The 14,325-nt window shown below is 41.6% G+C and overlaps 1 protein-coding gene across 1 annotated transcript in view; it reads left to right on the top strand.

The window, feature by feature from the left end:
- The first annotated feature begins 255 nt into the window (after window positions 1-255).
- The window catches only part of gnaz (guanine nucleotide binding protein (G protein), alpha z polypeptide), a 31,784-nt gene continuing 17,714 nt past the window's right edge, over window positions 256-14,325 (top strand). The window contains exon 1 of the mRNA XM_084935078.1: window positions 256-584. The gene's annotated coding sequence lies outside the window, so the exon portion shown is untranslated. The remainder of the gene's footprint in view (window positions 585-14,325) is intronic.

The raw sequence follows: 14,325 nt of genomic DNA, 5'->3' as shown, positions 1-14,325 counted from the left end.
ATCCTGCTGCTGCACTGTCAACAAGGAGACAGCTCTTTAAGGGGCAGATCTACTTGCCATATATACTTATAATCTAACCTTCAGGATTGCTTAAATACCAATGTGTGTTTTTCTAGCATAAAGCAAGGATGCTGTGGCTCCCCCATCAAAGCCTGCTTTCTCTCTCTCGCTCTCTCTCTCTGTTACTCTCATGATTTAATCCTGACCATTTCCCCCTTCTCTCTCTATCCCTGCTGACTCCTCCCTCCATTTCTGCCCTGCGCTCCCTCTCGCTGCCTCTCCGTCTCTGACACACTCAAACACACGCATATACACACCCTCCACCCCCATCGCTGCAGTGTCTCAACTGCCTTGAAGCAAACAAGAGAGGATATAGAACACAGACGTTAATGAGAGCGAGAGAGAGAGAGAGAAAGAGGGCCGCGGGAAGAGAGAGATGTATATGTGAATGTTTCACCCTGTGAACATGAGGAAGGCATGAAGATGGAGCAGCAGGACTAAAGGTGGCTTGTACAGAGCCTTTCTCACCCTGCAAGGGCTTGTCTGCAGTATCCTTTGTAAATGGATGCTGGCTTGTGAACACGGTAAGCCTCGCCACTCTCACAACGCTTCCTATTTCGCTATTTTGGCTTGCTTTGAGACAGGAAGATGATATTTCACTGAAGCCGTTCTGCTGCTGAGGCAGACTGTATTTTCCCATAAAATGCACCAAAGCAAGCAAGCAGCCTGTCCAGTCCCCTCCTCCACCCTGTTAGCTCTGTGCCAGCGGACGCTGCTATCTGTGCTTGCAATTTGACTCATCATCTCTCCAGAGCATCCTCAATTCTTATAGAATGCTTTTATCTGCGTGCAGATAAATTAATTAAATTACTGTATATAGGGCAAGTGGAGGATGGATTAAATGTGTGTGCGTGTGCGAGGCTGTATGTTTGTATGAATGTCTCTATGCTCTGTCCAGGCCATAAGGTGTAACAGAAAGAGGGGAAATGAGCGAAACCGCCATCACACACACACACACACGATCAGGTGTTCGGTGCTTACAACTGGCTTTACGAGACACTGAATGTGAACGTGCAGTGTGGGAGTGGGAGGTGTACCATTCCTGTGGAGCTTGGTTCTGCAGACAGTGGGATAGGAAGGCAAAATGTGGCCCGACACTGGCATGGGAACATTGTAGGATTTGCCAGTGTGGAGCTTGCTGTCCCATGAGGTAAATTTACATCAATTAATAATCTGGATGTTGAACAGGGATTTATTTGGTTTGTTTTCTGTCCAGCTGTCTGTGTCTGCCTCATGATTTTAAATCCTGACGGTGAGAAGAGGGAAAGAGGCAGAAAGCAGAGCATGTTCATTACTCAGCAGGCAAAGCAGGGCAATTTCTAACATTTTCTGTCTCAACATTTCACATTTCCAACAGAGCATTACTGTATTTTTATTTATTTATTTATTGTAAGTGGCAGTTGGGATTTTTTGTGTAGCATCAGGAGAGCATGTGTATTTGTGTATATTGTATGTGTGTTTGTGTTACATGCTCGAGAGAGAAAAAGAGAAAGCCAAAGCAGGGAGGGGTTGAGGGGCCAGGGGTTTAACGATAGGGAGGCAGATGTGGCAGAGGGGCGGAGGTTGATGCAGCATCGAGCAAGAGAGGGAAAGAAGGAAAGGCAAGATTTCGAACAGAATGGACGGATGAGTGGGACCAAAAGACTGTGTTAATGTCACGGTGGTAGAAAGCCAGCGCTCGTTCTGGGCGAAGACAAAGTGATGGATGTGTCTGTGATAGTTCCACCAGCAAAAGCAACAGCGCCAGTGAGGCCCTGAGACATCTGTGAAGCAAGGCGAAGATGGTGGAAATTCCACCACGCCTTCTTTCTTCTTCTTTCTTGAGGACCAGTGATCTCAGGATGGCTCAGAAATGGTAGATTGATTAAAATAAGTGGAAGGAAATACTGTCGTACAGCATCTACAAATGCAGATAAACACATTAGGGGCAGCAGGAAATTCAATCTAGTGTTCCTACGAAACTAAATGCTTTGCATTTTCAGACAAGGCCAGACTTTTAGCACTTTTTCGATGAACGTTCTGTTTGTAAATCACATGCAATCTTCAAGTAGGATATGACTGAAATCCATGTAAAACAAAAGGTATTGATATTAGTCATTTTGCCCACATATGTTTGACTTCAAGGGATCTGACCCGTTGTTTAGAGCTTGTAACAAAAACCTGCAGATGCATCGTGATGCTATCTCAAGAGAAGATGCCTGTCTTGGGTGAAAGAAAGAAACTGTGGGCTGTAACATTGCAGCCTGAACCAGGATTTGGTGCAAAACAGTGAACGTTTTGCATTCTCCCTGCATTCTCCCTATATCTCGCATGTTTCAGCTCCAGTCAGCAACGTGCGCTGCTCTAAATACAGATTCATCTCATTTCATTTCAGCTGTGCAGTTTGTTTGTTTTTTCCACTTCTCCCTGCAACATGTTACAAATGTCAGAGGTCACCGATGACCTTGGCTTTAAAATGAGGGATGACAAGGTCCAGTGTGAAGTATAAAGGTTAATCACATGCTTACATAATGGGCCTTCAAGTTTCAGACACAAACACACACACACACATGCACATGCGCGCGCACACTTAAAAATGTCATGATACCCTCATGCCAATCATTTGGATGTGAGGTCGGAGAAAACAAGTGTGTGTATATATATATATATATATATACACACACACACACACACACACACACACACACACACACACACACACACACACACACATATATATATATATATATATATATATATATATATATATATATATATATTAACGTGGCAGTGTGCAGTTACACTGCACTGCTTTTCATATTCAAATAAGAGCAATAGTGTAGCAAACCCTATGCTGAGTTGACCTCCTTCCACCTCTTTTGTTACTTGCTACATCCATTCCACTGGGTGACATAATGGCAGGGGACAGCAGGGACACAGTTGGTTTTAAAGTGACAGCGGCTGTTGAGGTAGTCACTCACAACACCGAGCAGGCCAGCGTCACCGTCCGGTGCACTTTTAGCAATCTTTTTAACCTTGTAGGTGAGCACACCACCAGCTTGGACAATTAAACTCAGCTCTATTACAGTTAAGTACCAAGGGGGCCTGAGCGTAGCTCCCTCAGCAGCCTACTTAATAAAATGATTAATCTAAGGTGTCATTTATTTCCTGGAGGGGGACCAGCAGAATTATCACACAACTCTTACAGCGTTTGTCTTGGTAGTTGTGAGAGTGAACATGAAACCCAATCTTTATGCAGGCACGGTTAAATAAACACTAAGGAAATGCGTGTCCCTAAGGTATGTGTGTGTGTGTGTATGTGTGTTTGAGCTGCTTTGCCGCTATGTTCAGGCGGGGCACCGCTCTGTTCAGCTGGCTCAGCATTTGTGTTTGTTTTGGGTCTTTAATCCTAGCCAGGTACTGGAACAAAGTGTCATCTCCACACAAACAGCTGTAAGACATGCTTTGGCAGCTCATTTTCAACAGGCAGCCGCTGATTGTAGAAAGGGCTAATAATCGACTTCACAGTAAAGCATCAATGAGGGAAAGCTGTCAGAGGAATCGAACAAAATCTTAGGGTGGGGTTCAGTGAATGAGTAAGGATTAGATTATCTTTGGTCTTATATAAAACAACACCAGCTCAATTCATCCTTCTCTCTCTCTCTCTCTCTCTCTCTCTCTCTCTCTCTCTCTCTCGTTGCCCTCCTTTCTAATCTTTGCTGGTAGTCGCATACAGGGGACTGTCTGTTTTCCTGAGGCAGGCCAGCAAGAGGGCCTTGCTTCCAGCACTCAAATCTGAGTGATGAGAGGGCACAGCAGAGGGGACTAACAGAGCAACTTTGTGTTCCACTGCGCACACATAACAGTGGTCATATGACAACAAGGAGGTGGTGGAGAGAGAGGGTGGTGGTGAGCGAGGGCTACGGCCTACAACCGACTGCTGAGGGATGTTGATCTTTAGTGGAAGAAGTGAAAGCTGATATATGCCATATATATATAGAGAGAGAGAGAGAAAAGGAGAGGCAAGCTTTACAGTCTGTACTCTTAATTCAGGCTTTCTGGATCACAGCCACATTTCTTTGTTTTGATGAGGGCGTGCAGGTCGCCTTTTCCAAGAAAACATCTGAAAATGACGTGAAGCTGGTGGTGTATCTCGGTGACTTCTTCTTGCTCCTTGCTGTTTCCATAAAGTTCGGCACTTTCACATAGCCGATGCTCTAGGCTCTTTCTTCATGTAAACACACAACATACAGTTAAACTATACTCGTCTAATTGAACTCATTTATTGAAAAACATACTTCATCGTCATCTCCAAGACTTCCGCACCAGAAACCCACTGCAACATCAAAGATAGTTTGCGCCTAATAGTTTAAGTAGCACTTTTTTCCCTTTTCATTTGTCATTGTCCTTTGTGCTTTAATTCTACAGAGCTCATTGGGTGGGTTAATGGCAATTAAAGTGTTGCATCTGCTGCAGTGTAAGATGTTTCTCTTTTTCCTGTTCCAGTTATCAAATCACTAACAGCAGATAATGCCTGTGGGTTGTAGAAGCCTGAAAGTGTCTGTTACCCGCAATTTCCTTCTGTTAGAGAAGGCGTTTATCTTATCTGTCGTGACCCAAATGAATGCTGTGCTGTAGTGAGTGTTTGAATGCAGATTACAGTGTTCATAGCACCAACCTGCATTTGATCTACCTAATACGGTTCAAAAGCTGAAGAATGCCTACTATATTCAAAGGCATGCATGCGCGCCCCCGTTTGCTTTTATACAGCAGCGCGTGCACGCGAGCCTCTAGTGTCCACCTTGTGCCATCTTATCCCTTCACATCACACAGCGTACAGGCTCAGCCTGTGCACAAACATGCCATTGTCATCGCTGGCTGGCCTTGTGATTCAGTGTGACCCGCTGGATTAGAGAAGGGGGAACACAGCCGCTGAGATGAGGAACATTAAACAGAGTATTATCACGGAAAAGCATCTATCATACAGCGACCTCACCCCCACCCTGTCTCCACCCTCTAAATAGCCCACTGTTTTGGGGGAGTAGAGAGAGGAGAACACTGCCCATCATTGTTTTCAGTAATGAATGAGTTGTGTCCTCACATGTGTATACTACGCAGGCATCTTCCTCAGAGGTCTGCGGTGAGGACGTGACGGAAAGTAAGAACGTGAAATGTTAAAGAAACAATTTTGAGGGCTGAATTGAAGTTTACAATGACCAGACTGAAATATGGAACTTTTTTTTAAAGAGCATTTAAGGCCATTTTTGATCCACAGTGTTTCAAGACTGTTTACAGAGGAACATAAGTGATGTTGGTGATTTTGAGTTCACTTAACTGCAACCACCAGCCAATGGTTGGTCTCCTGACACGTGTTTTTGAAGCAACTGTGCGGTCATTACAGGTTCTCAGAATGCCTCCCCTCAGATGCTTCTCAGACACATGGCTGCAGACTAGACTAGTTATTCTTTGACAGCCCATTCAAATGTCTCTTCAGTGTATATATGTTGTTAACTATCTATCAGCTCTCAGCCTGGATGACAAGGCTTACTGCTTCTTTAGTTTTCACTATAATCCAATCTCCTCTCAAGAACGCTGATGTATAAGAAGTGAGGATTATTAGTGTGTTATTAGAAAAAAAATGAGGGTTAAGCCATATGGTTAAATCTAAAGAGGTGCAAACTGCTGAATAGAGCTGTGAATGTGACGTAGAGTGGGGCGACCACAAAGCTCTGACTCATCACATAGAACCGGGCCTTCTAGGTTGGAAAACTTTGTTTATTTAATTCCTGTGAGATATGCAAACCAACAGAATGCCTTTCAGTTATCACGATCGACAAGACACACAGCATGTTTATCTGAAAGCATCACATGGTCCACCATAATCTACAGAATCTGTATTAGCAGCTAGCATCCGTTTGCAGCTCAAAGCATGAAACTCACTGTCTGCTTTATGTCGCTCATTCTGCAGTGTTGTGTTGCAGCACAGCCAGTCAATGAACTGAAACATGAAAATCATTCAGTGCAGCGTTCAGATAACCCAGATATTATTTACCAATTCTTTCTGTCCTATTACACGTCGCAGCTCTGTATAAACACACTCTGTGCTTTCATCCTGCTTCATCTAGCTGGATTTCTGCCTAGCGTGCCCTGCTTCACATGATAATACTTGCAACAGTGAATAATCTATCAATTAGAGTCAATCTATGTTTGGTTTTTTTTTACCCGTGGAAGCAAAGTGACAGCAATTATCTACACAACAAATGCAGTATGGTTAAAAAATCCAGCCTTTTTTATTTGTTTGTTTCCCCACAAGGATTTTTGAGAGATTTAGATTGTCATAGCCACAGTAACCAGTTCCATTTTATCTTGCTGTGTATTAGCTGTTAGATGTAAGATTTCCTGGAAACCTTCCCAGACTGGTAACATCTCCAGCACCCTTTCCAGAAGCTCGAGCAGCACTGATTTAAGACTCCTCTCAGCCCCTGCTCTGCTTCTTGGTAGGAGACCTAAACAGAATGCCACTGGGACAAATGAGAACACACAAACCCAGCAGTACAATTAAATAACATACACAAAAGAAAAATTAAGAGTGGGTTATGCAACTGCTCGTGCTGCTCCAAGCTAATTTGTGAGCAGCGCTGCCTGTAAATGATTACTTTTTTCACAAGGCCCATTTTAGTGTCTTTTTCTTATTTTCTGTGATAAGAAATCCTGGTTATCTGGGTCATAGTTTCCACACTGGAGCCACTCAAGTATATCAAGCTGGTAATGATGATATAAAGGCTGCAGCATCTTTCACAATATATTATTGTAACTTAAAAAAGACAGCTACCAACAGGTTATCAGTCACTGAATGAAATGTCTTGTTTTTTGTAAATGTAACTTGAGACAATTCATTCTTAACAACTGTGATTGCCTCGTGCAGCAAAAGCTTCGGTGTCCTTGCTTGTCCTTGTGCAGACACCTACAAGTCCACATTGGAAACTGTTGCAAAACCACTAAAGGCACAATTGGAAACATTACAAATGATGAAATCAGAGTTCAGAATGAAAAAACTGCACAAACTGATCAGCAGTAACCGCACAGCACAACCGCATGCAACCACACAAAATGACAGGCGCACTTCATTGCTAAACAAAAGCAAAACAAACAATAAACAGACGATATTACACAATAACTTGATGAATATAAAACTAATATAAAATGACCTGAAGTATCCAAAATAACAAATAAGGAAAACTGAGTAACTATAAAAAAGAGTTCACCTTTGTCACATCCAGTAAGAACAAACTGATAAATGGGACTTGACCTGCATGAATGTCATGTGACCTGATTTGCGTCCTCACGAACATGCAGTAGTGGCTTTTGCTGACAAAGGGTAGCGTCATTTAGATCAAGAGGTTCGGGTGTGGATTTAGAGGGACATGAAACAAAAGTGTCTGAATATTACAGCCTTCTCTCATTTCTTTCAAGAAGGTGACGTTGAGCGAGGCTTTTGCGTTTGAGGCTTTTTCACTTATGAATAGCCAATATGTGGTTTTGGAGACACCTACTGTAGCAGGAATTACCACAAAAGCTGCTTTGTATACTTTGTAAGGCTATCTGTCTATCAGCAGACTGCCATGACACCTCATAAGAGTGCATTTGAGTTTAAAATCAATGTCAGTTCTGTAGACGGGTATTTTCTGGCTCACATAGGGGGTGGAAATACATCAAATGCGCCACTGGTCCCTCCACTTAAGCCTCTCCGCTTATGTCTGCTATATAAACATGTAACATTTGTCAAAGATTAAAGTTTGCAAGTCATTTTGTGGCTAATGTAATAATCTCTAATATTTCTCCATATGGTATCTACTTCACTCACCCGCTTTCTCTGTATCTGAAGCCGGAGCAGCTAAAAGGCAGTTTGAGCTTTCAGACTTAATTTCAGTCATGTGTAGTGCATCAACCACAATGATGTTGTGGTCCAAAGTATTCAGGAAAATACTGTAAAAGATGTGAACCACATGCCTTCAATTCAAAGTAGTTTTTACCGAGCTAAATATAAAATTCTCATCTTCTTCCAAATAAAAGACTTCCTTATTTCAAGAGTCTTTGCTGTATGAATGTGGATGTTTTTTTAATATTTATGGTAGAAGTAACATAAAAACATGAGCACAGCTCCAAATAATATCCATGACTGTGTCAATGCCAGCCTGACAGATGAGGGCATTTTCTTATATATACCTTCATTTAGGAAAGAAAGCTTTTAAACTTATTGCATCATCACCTGTTGGTCAAATTGACATAAGAAAATCCAGTCTGTACCAAATGGTGTTATTCATAACTTCTTGGAAGTTGCAGTCATCTCAGATTATTCACCACCTCTGTGGTAATCACATGATTGGGCAACTGGCTTTAAGGGCTGATGGTTTTTAAGAATCTCTTACTCGAGAACACCTCAGTTTCGTTTTAGACTGGACTTTTCTATATAAATATGACAATTACTCTGAAGGCAGAAGTGAAAAATGACATACTCAAAGGTTTGATCACTGCTTTATATTTAGAGATTAGCTTCTGTTTCATTTCTGAGGTTTCAGATATGACTATAAAAACAGGGAAAAAAATTCTTTATTTTGATTCCAGTAAGTCGCTTACTTACCAGTAACTTCTTTTTGTGAGCAGTAAGCAAGCTTTCAGTCAGCAAAACAGATGCCTTTTGGTCAGAACACATAAGCACTGTTCCAGCACAGGGTACAAATGCTCGACTGGACTGGGCTCCAGAAAGTTGGGTGAAGTCCTCGTCTTTCTTGTGTCTTTCCCAACCCACTCCTGCGGAAGTTTTGGGACTTGCGGGGCAGTCTGTCCTGTTTCAGGAGGCTGGAGTGGTCTACAAACATGCTGTGACTGGTGCTACCTGGACCCAGTGGTTCCCAGTGGAACATTACATTGGGGGAAAATGTGATATACACAACACAAGGTCATCCACACCACCTATCAGTGGTTTTAATGCTGCGGCCGATAAGTGTTCATCAAGAAGAATTACATGTGAATTTCTGTGTCATCCTATTAGAAACACTAAATGAAATAGTTGCAGTTTCACGTCACAGGTGCCACTTCCCAGATAGTTCTGCTTATATTACAGTCACACAAGGGAAAACTGGTGGGAGACTGTAGCATGACCAAAATGATTGCAAATGTGTGCAATGAACTTTAAAATGGTTTCTTCACAGACGGGGACAACTCGCACTCAGTTGCCATCTTCAAAGCAACTTTGGTGCACTAAGACGTCAATAAAATGGTAATAGGACAGAGTCAGTCTGCATTTAGTCTGTCATCACCTTGCAATTGAACTGGTCAAGATGGCAAATTGCATGCAGTCTCTTTGTGATAATGGTTAACTGTAATCATTCGATTAAAATGGCAATTCTGTTGCTGTCTACAGACACAGAAATTCACAAGAATGGCCTGAAACTCATAGATTTGAATCCAAAATTCAGAAACTCCTCCATAAATAGTGATCTAGTTGGCGTACTTTACTTTAATATAGGAATTGGAGTTGGCAACCTGTCTGCGTTTATTAATTAGATAGCAGTTATTTGCAAACCTTTGCCAATTTGAGTCAGTCTGAGTCGGACTGTGATTGTTTGGAGATGGGCTTCTTACCACACTGTACAATCACCTTGTAAGTGGTCACCAAGAGGTTGAGGGTGCTACACACTCAACCAGTTTGTTACTGCAACTACTTGCAACCAGTGACTGTAGATTTCTTTCAACTCATAACCAAATGCAAAAAAATAAAATAAAACAAAAAAATAATGCAATAATCAGACTACCTAGTTGCAAGGTCTTTGCTGCCTCATTTTTACTCTAGTGTGACTGAGACATTAGTCATAATAAATGTCCTACCTTTTGGATTCATTCAGTATGGATTTCAATAATTGCTGATTAAATAATAAACCTGCCTGTGAATTAACTTACCTGCTTATTACCTGTTGGAGACAGTATTCTTAGGTTAGGGGTTTTGCAATACAACAACTGAAACCGAAGCCTGCTGGCCATGGATTTAACACACACACACACACACACACACACACACACACACACACACACACACACACACACACACACACACACACACACACACACACACACACACACACACACACACACACACAGCCCTGCTCACCTCATTCATAAACCATTACAAGATGACTAAAAGCACACCTGCACTTTTCACAGTCGACATTTTTCCTTTTCATTTATAAAAATAGTAGAATTTCCATTCTGCATATCACCAGCAGTTCTGTACTGCATTTGTCAGTCTCATCATTACACATCTCAGCACCGTCTTGGACCTTCAGTTACCTTTTCTTTGTTATTCCGTTGACATAAGTGGTTTCATTTCATAAAGCAGACTTCAGCAACATGTCTTCATTAGCTGCAATCAGATCTTCCAAACATACTTTCTAATCGCTGTTCTTATCTGGAAAACTAAGTTCACTGTCAGGATCTGGTCACCACTCCAGTTAATTTTAACTAATGTTTACCTTCTGTTTAAAAACTAAGGCTTTTAACTGATGTGACTAAAAGAAACACTTTCCCTACCTACCTATATGGTGTGATCCTTCCTGTGTGTTTAAACATCAGTATGAGATGTCAATGTTTGTTCTCATACTGTCCATTCTGGTAAGTCATCTGTAGTCGTTACATAATGCATTTTTCTTTGAACGAATTTCATGTCTGAGCAATACCATTCAGCCTCTAATGGATTAAAATCACCACTCAATCTAATGTGACTGACCCTAATTGTAAGAGCATTTTCGTGGGCTAAATAACTACAGCAGTAGGACAGTAGGAGAGGTTATACAACAGAAACCCACCGTAACTGCATATACTCATCTTGAATCAATCGTGTGATTGTAATTATTTGCAGCATGGTGAATTAATAATTAGAGGTAAGCCTCTGGGAGCAGTAGTGAAGGGGGAGATGATGGGCCGTGTGCAGCCAGAGCTGTGCAGGAAAGGCAAGAGAGTGACCAGGCTCTGTCACATGATGGCTATCAGATTTCTTCAGCCCTCATGATGCATCAAGATGCTGTCCTTTCTGCCTGGCCCCCATGGCTCTGCATTCACTCATCACTCGGCCTCCACGCTGATACTCAGTCATTCGATGTACCCATAACACTCACTTTCTAGAAGACGGTCTGCAATAGTTCTAGTACAAATATTCAGAACTATTTTGTGCAAAATGCAGCAAAATCAAATCAATAGTTAGTGTATTTAGTCAATGCAAAAATACAAACAAACAAAAAAACAGGAGAAGCTTTGTATTGTAGACTTGCAAACCGTTTTTCAATTCATTTGCAAGGTGAGCTCTTCCAATGACCTTTGAGACCTTGTAGTGGATTCATGCTGTGTTAAGCTGAGCAATTTTGCACTTTCCCAGACAAAAACTGACCAACAGGAGAGAATCATTGTAATATCTTACAGTGCTCCAGTGTTGCACTGTGAGAGAGGTTCAAAGTTGGTAGTTGCAACTAAAAATACTCTATATGGACAAAAGTACTGGGCCACACCTATTAATCTTTGAATTCAGGTCTATAAAATCAAACACCGAGCCATGCAGTCTGCCTTTACAAACATTTGTGAAAGAATGCGTTGTTCTAAAGAGCTCGCTGGATTTCAATCTTGTAATTGAACAAGATGCCACCTTTTCAGTCAGTTTGTGAAATGTCTTCTAATGGATATGTCACCGTCAACTGTAAGCACTGTGACACATTGTGTGTAAAAGTCACCAGTGTTCTGTTGACTCATTTTCTTTAGTTACAAACCTCCTCTGGCATTAACATCAGCTCAACAAATTTCCCCCGAGAGCTTCATTGCACAGGTTTCCATGGTTAAACAGCTCCTGTAGGTGTGATGTGTAGGTGTCCCACATTTGTCCATGTAGTGCAACTGTGGCCAACTAAGCAACCTATAGGGCGAGACATGAAATCGCACAACAATCAAAAATACATTGGCGTAATAACAAAATACAAAAACAAACCCAAGTGGAATAAGTGGAGGCAACAAAAAAAGAAAACAAAGTTACTAACTCACATTTGAAATGATTTATTACAGCAGCAGGATACAGTTAGAGTTTGCCATCTAGTGCAAATATTCAATTCAGTTCAGGTGTGTAACAATTCACAGCAACGGTCGCCCCAAGGTAAAGATCCTGCGGTATTCTGGAGAAAACCCCAACATTCAAGCGATCCCTTATGATCAAGCACTGTGCAATGGTGGGAAGTAAAAACTCCCAGAGAACCAGACTCAGGGAGGGGCGACCATCTGCTATAACTGGTTGGTGATGGTGGTGGATGAAGAGAAAGAGAAAAGAAGAAAGCGAGCTGTGGCAAAACACAGACTAAGGGAAAAAGAAGACAAAAATTTGATAAAAATTGTGAAGTGATGAGTAAATATCCTCCTGGAGCCTATTGGTGGATGTTGGGGTGGTGGAATGGTTGAATCTGCAGGCAGCGATGCTGAAATGTCACGATGGGAAATTCATCAGGTTAAATACACAGAAAAAAAACTGGTGAGGTGTGCTTGAGATATGGCGTGAGGAGACTGAGGCACGCTACATGTATGACCCTGTGTGACTCGAGCTGACTGTTTGAACCGGCTCATAGGCTTCACGTCATTTGTGACATCAGAAATGTTGCTTGTGTGTGTCGTCCAGAGGTCTTTTTGTCAACAGCGGCATGCAGTTTACAAGACTGCTGAAAGCCCACAGTCTGTAGGCGCCTTTAGTTTCATTTGTCTTCATGTATTCTTGAACTGGCTCCATGATGTTGAGATCAGGTCACAGTGGCATCTGTTGTATATTGCCTGGATATATTTGGGGTTGTTGTCATGCTGTGGAATGAATTTGGGGCCTTTGTGATAGTATTGTGTCTGGTTACAATTACATTTTAAGTCTTTGTGCCAAACTCTTTGTAAGTTTTACCAAAGCCTGAGATGTATCCTTGTAAAGTAAAGTTGGCACTGTAAGCATGATGTGAAATCCTGACATAGAAATGATATTTTCTTGACCCTTAAAAAGCTAATTATTTATTTGCCGTCGCTTGCATTTGGAGCTATTTCGACTTTAAACTAGACTGTATAATTTGTTACAAAGAGTAAGCATGTTTTCATCCTCTAGGCACTTTCCTCATTAATTTGTGTTTGTTTTTTGTTAAAATTTTGTGGGTTCCTGCTGTGATATGCTCTAGTTATCCATGTGTAAGGAAGAAAAAGGCCACGTTCCTCTCCGTGCAGTGTGTAAATGTGTCTAATATTACTTCACCAGTGCACTACTTCCACAGAAATTATCAAATAAGAGGTATAACTTCAAAAAGTGCAGAAATGTCAGAGCTGCATATTTGTGAAATAACAAAATGGAATGACTTCGCACGCAGCTTTAATGTGTTTCATGGGCTCTAAAAATCAGTGATGTGCATTAACCGGTTTGGCTGGCTTTGCCATTTTGAGAGGGTAGTAAGGTGCCTGAAGCCAGGAACCAACTCTCTTTTCTGTCTGTGTCATGATGCTTTATTATGGCTTTGTTCTGCTTTGTTGTCCTTTGTCTTTTGAAGAGTGGACGCCACGCACCAGAGTAAAAAAAGGTGCTCTCCTTCTCTCTGTGTGTGTCTAAAGATAATACCAATATTCTGCCATCGCTTAGTCTGTTCCAGTGTGCACCCATTTGTTGCTGAATCCGATAGAAACAACAGTAGCACAGTTATTCTTGCTTGTAATTATTCACGTCAGCCTCTGAACATTTGAGACATTTATGTAAATTCATGCAACCAAGCTTCTTCCAATGCAGTATTTGTTTTATTTAAATAAAAGTAATGCCATATGCAAATAATGTATGAAAATGGGAGATGAACGAAAACTATTTGCATGTGAAATATGAAAGATAGCCACACATATGACTGGGCAAAGAGTAAGAGCTTTGCAGTAGCATGAAAGCATGAGAGGCACCTGCTGGCTTGAGCCTGTTATTTTCCACTTTGATAGTAAATAAGCATTTCACCTTGTTTTACTGAACACCAGCGCAGAAAGAGTGCAGGCAGAGACACTGGCTTGTGAGGGAACTAGCATGAGATGCTGTTGTTTGCAAGAGAAAACACATTTTTGTTTACACTGCATCACTTCCCTTTCAAACGGTGGATAGTGTTTGTTTGTTTTTTTAGTTTATCTCGCCTGGTTCAATCCTATGTTTGACCTTGATTGTGTATAAAATGAGTCTGTGTGTGGTACTGTTAAGTGGATAGGCAG

This window comes from Perissodus microlepis, chromosome 7 (assembly GCF_051167445.1).
Source record: "Perissodus microlepis isolate ML-2025 ecotype Zambia chromosome 7, ASM5116744v1, whole genome shotgun sequence".
Lineage (NCBI taxonomy): Eukaryota > Metazoa > Chordata > Actinopteri > Cichliformes > Cichlidae > Perissodus > Perissodus microlepis.
The sequence above is the reverse complement of the archived record's forward strand: the minus strand, read 5'-3'. Positions and strand labels throughout refer to the sequence as shown.